We start from the raw sequence: 8,011 nt of genomic DNA on the forward strand, positions 1-8,011 counted from the left end.
AGGTATAACAATCCAGCAATCAAATCAAACTCATCGTCAAATCTATCAACATCGTAGTGAGTCGCCCACTGATAAGAAAATGGGTTGACAGGGTAATCCAACAAATGACAAAATGCAGACACTCCACATCCTGCATTCAACATAAGTAGAATCATCATGCGGCTACTAACAATACACCTGGCACACGTGCTCACACATCATATGTATGATCGACATAATCCTCCAATTTGTACACACCATACATACTCACAACATAGGTATAATTCATCGTGATACCTCCAACAATGCATACCGAACCCGTGTGCATATATCAACATAGGCATAATCAACAATACACCTCAACAACACTCACATGACATATATACACTTATGCCAAGAGTATAACCAACGTAATACTTCCAACAAATCATAATCGACACGAGTATACACTCAGAACAATCATATAATAAACAAGATACCTCAAATATTACACCGAACACATCTGCACATATCACAACTCAGATTAAATCGATAAGATACACCCAATAAAACACTCAAACATATGTGTATATTTCACAACATAGTTTTTAATTGACAAAATACCTCCAATAAACAATCAGACATGTATATCTAACCACTCGGGTATAATCTACTAGAAACCCACAATAATCATATGTATAAATGTGTACGACCCAAAAGAAAAAGTCAGAATTCAAGAACATCAAGACACTCTCATTTTTTATCCTCAAACATATCAGCCCACATAATATCAGATGAATAAGTCTCTACTCCCCATGAGAGCAAGTTAGCATTCAAAACATCAAATCATTATTTATCCACATAGTCCAATATCAGAAGAAGCAAATATCAATTTTATCATCCTATTAACTAACCACAACTAACCAGATTTATTAAAATCTCATAGGCACACTCAACCGTAAACTCTCTACCCCCCGATTTATAATCTGATCACCAACTATAATCATCAAACCTGTGAATATCATACATGACACTCACTATGTCACCATCAACGACAACCCAAATAATAGATCATTCTCAACAATGATCAAACATGATAACTCCCCAATGACCAATTTTCATCGTATCAGGTACCCTAATATCCAAAAGACATGAGTATAAAATTCTACTGGCTAAGTCAACAGGAATATGTAGGTATCATTCATTACCCAGCTAACAATAGCAGAGGCTGGTATGTGCCTCCATCTCCTACTAGTAGTAACAAAAGCTAAAACTACTGATGGTATGATATGAAAAATCTCCAGAGACTATAATCCTTGATCTCAATTAAGGTTAATCATGCTCAATGGCTAACCCATCACATGTAATATGTGTTACAACAACCAGACAGGTACTAAATAAAGAATGCTAATACATGTCATAAACTATAAAATTAAACATCATACATATATGCCGTCTGGAGATGTTCCATCGCTGTCCAGTCCCCAACTTCTGACCTCAAAATTCCGAACATGAAAATCATCGAAAATCCAAATAAATCCGAAACGGAAGTCTAAAACATATACGTAATGGAAAACCCGTGCAACCAAAATAACTACCCAGTTTGACTCGCAAACTTGGGCTAGCACAAAATATCCAGAATACTAAAACCAGGTATCACACCCTGCTTTGATACCAATAAATTGGTATCAGATAAATCTTGAAAATCCGTAACACGAAAATCAAAACAAGTATCGCCAAACTTTGGCGCTCTAATACCATATAAATTGGTATCAGGTAATCATAAATATCCAAAATATGAAAACAAAGATCGTAAAACTTAAGCTCTGATACCACTAAATTGTCACGCCCCGGAGGAGTCCCTGTCCGAAAAATTTCGGCAGCATCTCCCCTGTACGGCGGACAATCTGAAACTTTCTACACCACCATATACCTCAGCCACATGCGGCTGGAATAATAACAATAATAAAAATACATCACACAGCCATCCACGCAGTTAAATAGATAACAAGCTAGAATAAAAATACGATGACTCGAAATCAACCCTACTCCACTACACCCATAAAACACAAATCCGATGATCAAATCAACTTACCTCTTCTGCCGTCTAGGCAGGAATGTAGTAAAACAAATCCAAACCATACGAAAATTCATCAATCATAAGAATCCATACAATATCCAAGTATTAAACAAACCAAGTCTAAACATAGTCAAATAAGAAGAAAAACTAAAAACAAAAAGTCAACAAGTCCTAGTGGTCTACCAGCAACTGGAACTCTCTCCTGACAACATCAACCTGAAAAATAACAACAATGGAGGCGGGGTGAGTCCAACACTCAGCAGGTACAACTGATATGCAAAGTAGGGAGATAACATCTAGCACTAATCATGCGTACAGTCTCCTAATATAAAAGGATGAAATGCAACTGAAGTAAACAAGAGAAAAACTGTACTAACCAGGACCTGGATATAAGGACAAACAGTCCGAGTGACATAGAAATCATGTATGCATGTCAAACATAGGCATCCAAACAATATACAGTATATAAATGCAGCAAGCACAAACACAAGCAATTAATGCATCATGCATATGATGCCAATGATGCTTCCTGGTCACCCCTGACACCAGTCGATCATCTCACACACAATAGTGAAGCCGAGTGGGTAGGGCTGTGATAACCGTGCACTCTTTCATCACTACTCCTGATGAGTGACCGAGTGGACGGGATGCTGTCGGAGTACACCTATCCTCCTACCCCAAATCATAAATGGGGGAGCGCAATGCTCTCAACTCCCGGTACACCATGACGGGGAGAAATTCCTGCCGGCTAACACGTTGCATCACGCTACCCATGAGCGGACCAACGGAGCCAAACAAAGTCCCTGCTGCAACACACACTGCCTGAATCGACCATTAACCCATGAGTGGTGGTGTGTGCAGATCCATGTAACTGGCAATGTGCTCAATAATAACGGAGCGGACTATCGCACAGCATGCAATCATGCAAATGGTGCATGACACTAACCACAAAATATCCTGAGCTAATCTATATATATATATAAGTGCATCATAGGTCAACGAATCAAATCAAAGGTACACAAAAGGTATAAAACTTAGGTCATGAACATGGTGAAGCATGGTATATCACTACCCCTATAAGCATGTATCAACATGTAAGGAATACATGAGATGCAAAACAAGCAATCAACCAATCATGTAACAGGTATCGGGTAGTGATTAACCGAACCAAATAAGAGAACATAATTATTGCTACTTGTTAAATTCACTACTATGCATATCAAAGACATAAAGTCAAAAGTACCCGCCTCCAATAGAAAGGATCGTATCAGGTCCAAATCCGACGTCGAGATACTCGTCTCGCGTCAAAGTCCTGTGTCACCAATACATATACATTTTATTCAGCTAATTCCTATAAATAGCTAAATAAAAATCTCTTACACTAATTTAGGGGCAAACCCTAATTAACACAATAGCATAAACCTAATCCACAATCCACCAATGGATCAAGAATCCAAACTTAATGCCATTTACACATGATTACACATCTACATAATCAATCACCTAGTCCTTACCTTAATTCAGCAGCTTCTAGAACTCAAGGGTTGTTGTTGGACAGAGTGCTGCTGGACGAAGAGTTGCTGCACAATTAGCGACTGCTCGTTGCCGGACACGAGGTGAGCAGCTGCTGGAAGCAAGAATACCTGCTGGACTCAGGGCTGCGGGAATAGGCAATTGCTCACTGCTGTTTTGTTCGGATCCTGTCAGCAAAAGGAAATCTAGGGCACGGTAGCACCAGGGAATCGGCGGTGGTCAACAAGACAGCGCACATTGGTGGTCGGCTAGGGCTGAGGAGAGGAGGAAGGCGTCTGCATCAGTGATTAGGGCACAAGGGGTCGGCTTGATCGGCACTGCTTGTGCGGTGTCGGCGGTGGTGGCGACTCGGGAAGGAGGAAGAGGAAAGAAGGCTGGCACTGCTCGGCATCGGCGGAGGAGAGGATCGGGATGGGGCTCGGTCGACAGTGGCTCTGAGAAGAGCTCGGATCCGGATCGGAGTGGTGGCAGAGGAGAAGAAGAGGAAAGCGGAGTCGGATTTTGGGAGAAGAAGTAGGAGGAGAGGAGGAAACCGCCTAGTAGCAGTTAGGGCACGGGAAGACTTCGGCGGGGAAGAAGACTCGGCGCCGTGGAAGAAAATAAGAGAAAGAAGAAAAAGAAAAAAGAAAAGAAAAAGAAAAAAAATAAAACTTTTCCTTCACTTAAATGGGCTGCCTAAACAGGCCTTTCCAGGGCCCTGTTTTTATTCCCGTAAACTCGTTCATACGAGCTCCGAAAAATTTCTGAAAAATTTTCAAAAATTTTGGAAAATTCCCTTATCTTTATTCGCCATTTTTCCGGTATTTTACATTCTCCCCCACTAATAAAAATTTGGTCCCCAAATTTCGTTATCTACCATCAGCAAATACTAACAAGAGATAACAATTATAAATGCGTTGAACGGTAAATTAAATCACATACCTCAAGTGAAAATATGGGGATATCGAGCTCAGATCGTATCCTCGAGCTCCTAAGTAGTCTCCTCGTCCGAATGATACTGTCGGAGTACACCTATCCTCCTACCCCAAATCATAAATGGGGGAGCGCAATGCTCTCAACTCCCGGTACACGATGACGGGGAGAAATCCCTGCCGGCTAACACGTTGCATCACGCTACCCATGAGCGGACAAACGGAGCCAAACAAAGTCCCTGCTACAACACACACTGCCTGAATCGACCATTAACCCATGAGTGGTGGTGTGTGCAGATCGATGTAACTGGCGATGTGCTCAATAATAATGGAGCGGACTATCGCACAGCATGCAATCATGCAAATGGTGCATGGCACTAACCACAAAATATCCTGAGCTAATCCATATATATATAAAAGTACACCATAGGTCAACAAATCAAATCAAAGGTACACTAAAGGTATAAAACTTAGGTCATGAACATGGTGAAGAATGGTATATCACTACCCCTATAAGCATGTATCAACATGTAAGGAATACATGAGATGCAAAACAAGCAATCAACCAATCATGTAACAGGTATCGGGTAGTGATTAACCGAACCAAATAAGAGAACATAATTATTGCTACTTGTTAAATTCACTACTATGCATATCAAAGACATAAAGTCAAAAGTACCCGCCTCCAATAGAAATGATCGTATCAGGTCCAAATCCGACGTCGAGATACTCGTCTCGCATCAAAGTCCTGTGTCACCAATACATATACATTTTGTTCAGCTAATTCCTATAAATAACTAAATAAAAATCTCTTACACTAATTTAGGGGCAAACCCTAATTAACACAATAGCATAAACCTAATCTACAATCCACCAATGGATCTCGAATCCAAACTTAATTCCATTTACACATGATTACACATCTACATAATCAATCACCTAGTCCTTACCTTAATTCAGCCGCTGCTAGAACTCAAGGGTTGTTGTTGGACAAATTGCTGCTGGACGAAGAGTTGCTGCACAATTAGCGGTTGCTCGTTGCCGGACACAAGGTGAGCAGCTGCTGGAAGCAAGAATACCTGCTGGACTCAGGGCTGCGGGAATAGGCAATTGCTCACTGTTGTTTTGTTCGGATCCTGTTAGCAAAAGGAAATCTTGGGCACGGTAGCAAAAGGGAATCGGCGACGGTCAACAAGACAGCGCACAGTGGCAGTCTGCTAGGGCTGAGGAGAGGAGGAAGGCGTCGGCGTCAGTGATTAGGGCACAAGGGTCGCCTTGATCGACACTGCTCGTGCGGTGTCGGCGGTGGTGGCGACTCGGGAAGGAGGAAGAGGAAAGAAGGCCGGCACTACTCGGCGTCGGCGGAGGAGAGGATCGGGATGGGGATCGGTCGGCAGTGGCTCCGAGCAGAGCTCGAATCTGGATCGGAGTGGTGGCAGAGGAGAAGAAGAGGAAAGCAGAGTCAAATTTTGGGAGAAGAAGTAGGAGGAGAGGAGGAAACCGCCGAGTGGCAGTTAGGGCACGGGAAGACTTCGGCGGGGAAGAAGAATCGGCGCCGTGGAAGAAAATAAGAGAAAGAAGAAAAAGAAAAAAGAAAAGGAAAAGAAAAAAAATAAAACTTTTCCTTCACTTAAATGGGTAGCCTAAACAGGCCTTCCCGGGGCCCTGTTTTTATCCCCGTAAACTCGTTCATACGAGCTCCGAAAATTTTCCGAAAAATTTTCAAAAATTTTGAAAAATTACCTTATCTTTATTCACCATTTTTCTGGTATTTTACAGTTAGACTTAAATAATTTTGATAATTTTCTTACCATGTATGCTCTTTCATCTTCGTCGAGGGATGTGTTGGAATATGATTTGTCATTCTTGGGTTTCAGTACTAGATTTTGATTCGGCTCCTTTCTTAGTCTTACACATCGAGATTCATGAATTTTTAATGTAGAAAATATACTTTCTAAGGTACTTACCTCAAGATCCTTAAAAATATAGTTGGAATTGACTATCGATGTCTAGTCCGGGGTCCTTGGAAATGTGTTTAGAGTATACCTTAGAGAATCTCTATTTGTTACCATTTCTCTGAAATTGGTTAGTTCGATGATCAACTCTTTAAGCTTCGAATGCAGTTGAATGACTACCTCTCCATTTCCAGTCAGAGATTGGCAAATTGCTGAGCTTGTTGTGGAGCACATCTCTTTTGATAACTTGGTTTCTGAGGTTCCTTCATTCAACTCTAGGAATTTTTCCCAGAATTTTTTTGCTGAGTTGTAAGTGTCGATTCAGTTGACATCTTGAGGTGGTAGTACACTTAGAAGGTGGAATTTGGCCTTACCATTTGCCATGAACTTGGTCTGCTACTTTTTGTTCCAGAGATGCTCTTCCTTTTCTTCTCCATTCTCATCTACAAGCAATTCAAAACCATATTTCATAGTTAGTAAAATATCAAAAATTAGTTTTAACGTATACCTTCATTTTTTTGCTTCCATAGCACGAACTCTCCCTCAAATTTTGGCGGGTAAATACTAGATTCGGTCATCTTTCTTTTGCATTAGTTGGTAGTTAGTCCTTCGAAGACACACCTCACACTGATATTATTTGTAGGTCCTGGTAGGCTAGCTAGAGGGGGGGGGTGAATAGCTTGCAATATAAATTTAAAACTAATCTCTTACTACTTAATTAGCAAGATCAAACACACATTAATTAGACAAATATAACATGCAAAAAAAAGAGTAACAGACAGCGAAATTTACTTGGTTACAACCAAGAAGGTTGTTAATCTAAGTAAAATAATAGCTCACTAAGATTCTCCTTCATTGTAGGCGGAGCAGCCTCGTACATAGATTAAAGCATGAATAAAAATAGAAAGGAATTTCAAATACAGTGTGTGTTATACTGAACTATGAGGACCTGGGCACTATTTATAACCCACTAATAAAAAATAATCGTTTCCTGATGTGCCAGCTCCCGGGCGCTTGGACCCAGTTCGAGGGCCTGGTTGTGGTGGCCTAAATCAACTTCGTCACGATTCTTCATCAATGACTTATCGGTATCCGGGCACTTGGACCCGGACCAGGCACCGAGAGTCTTGTTGTCGTACACTCTAAAGTTGATCCTTGCTACAACAGCTCAAATAGGCGCCTAACTTGGCCTGAATGGATTTGAGCGCCCAGACCTAGTTCGAATTCCTAGACTCTAGGTACCTAAACTTGGTTCAGACACCTGGATAAAATCAACATCACATTAACTTGTTCGATTGCTTTTTCAGTCGCTTGGGTGATTCTCCAGCTATCCAGAGTTGAGTTCACCCGAACCCATCTCCGGTCTTCTCCTCGAACAGTTTTCCTCCCTAGATTCTCATCCCCAGAAAATGTTGTTCGCATCCTTCTTATTCACTGGTGTACTCTTCTATAGTACCTCGTCCCTCGGATGCACCTAGCCCGTTGACTCGATTCTCATGTCATCCTTCTCACTAGCTGTTCCTTTTGCTCAACTTCTTGTATTCCTATGTTCCTATACACTCAGACATAAGGTA

Source organism: Zingiber officinale, chromosome 6A (assembly GCF_018446385.1).
Source record: "Zingiber officinale cultivar Zhangliang chromosome 6A, Zo_v1.1, whole genome shotgun sequence".
In the NCBI taxonomy this organism is placed as follows: Eukaryota; Viridiplantae; Streptophyta; class Magnoliopsida; order Zingiberales; family Zingiberaceae; genus Zingiber; species Zingiber officinale.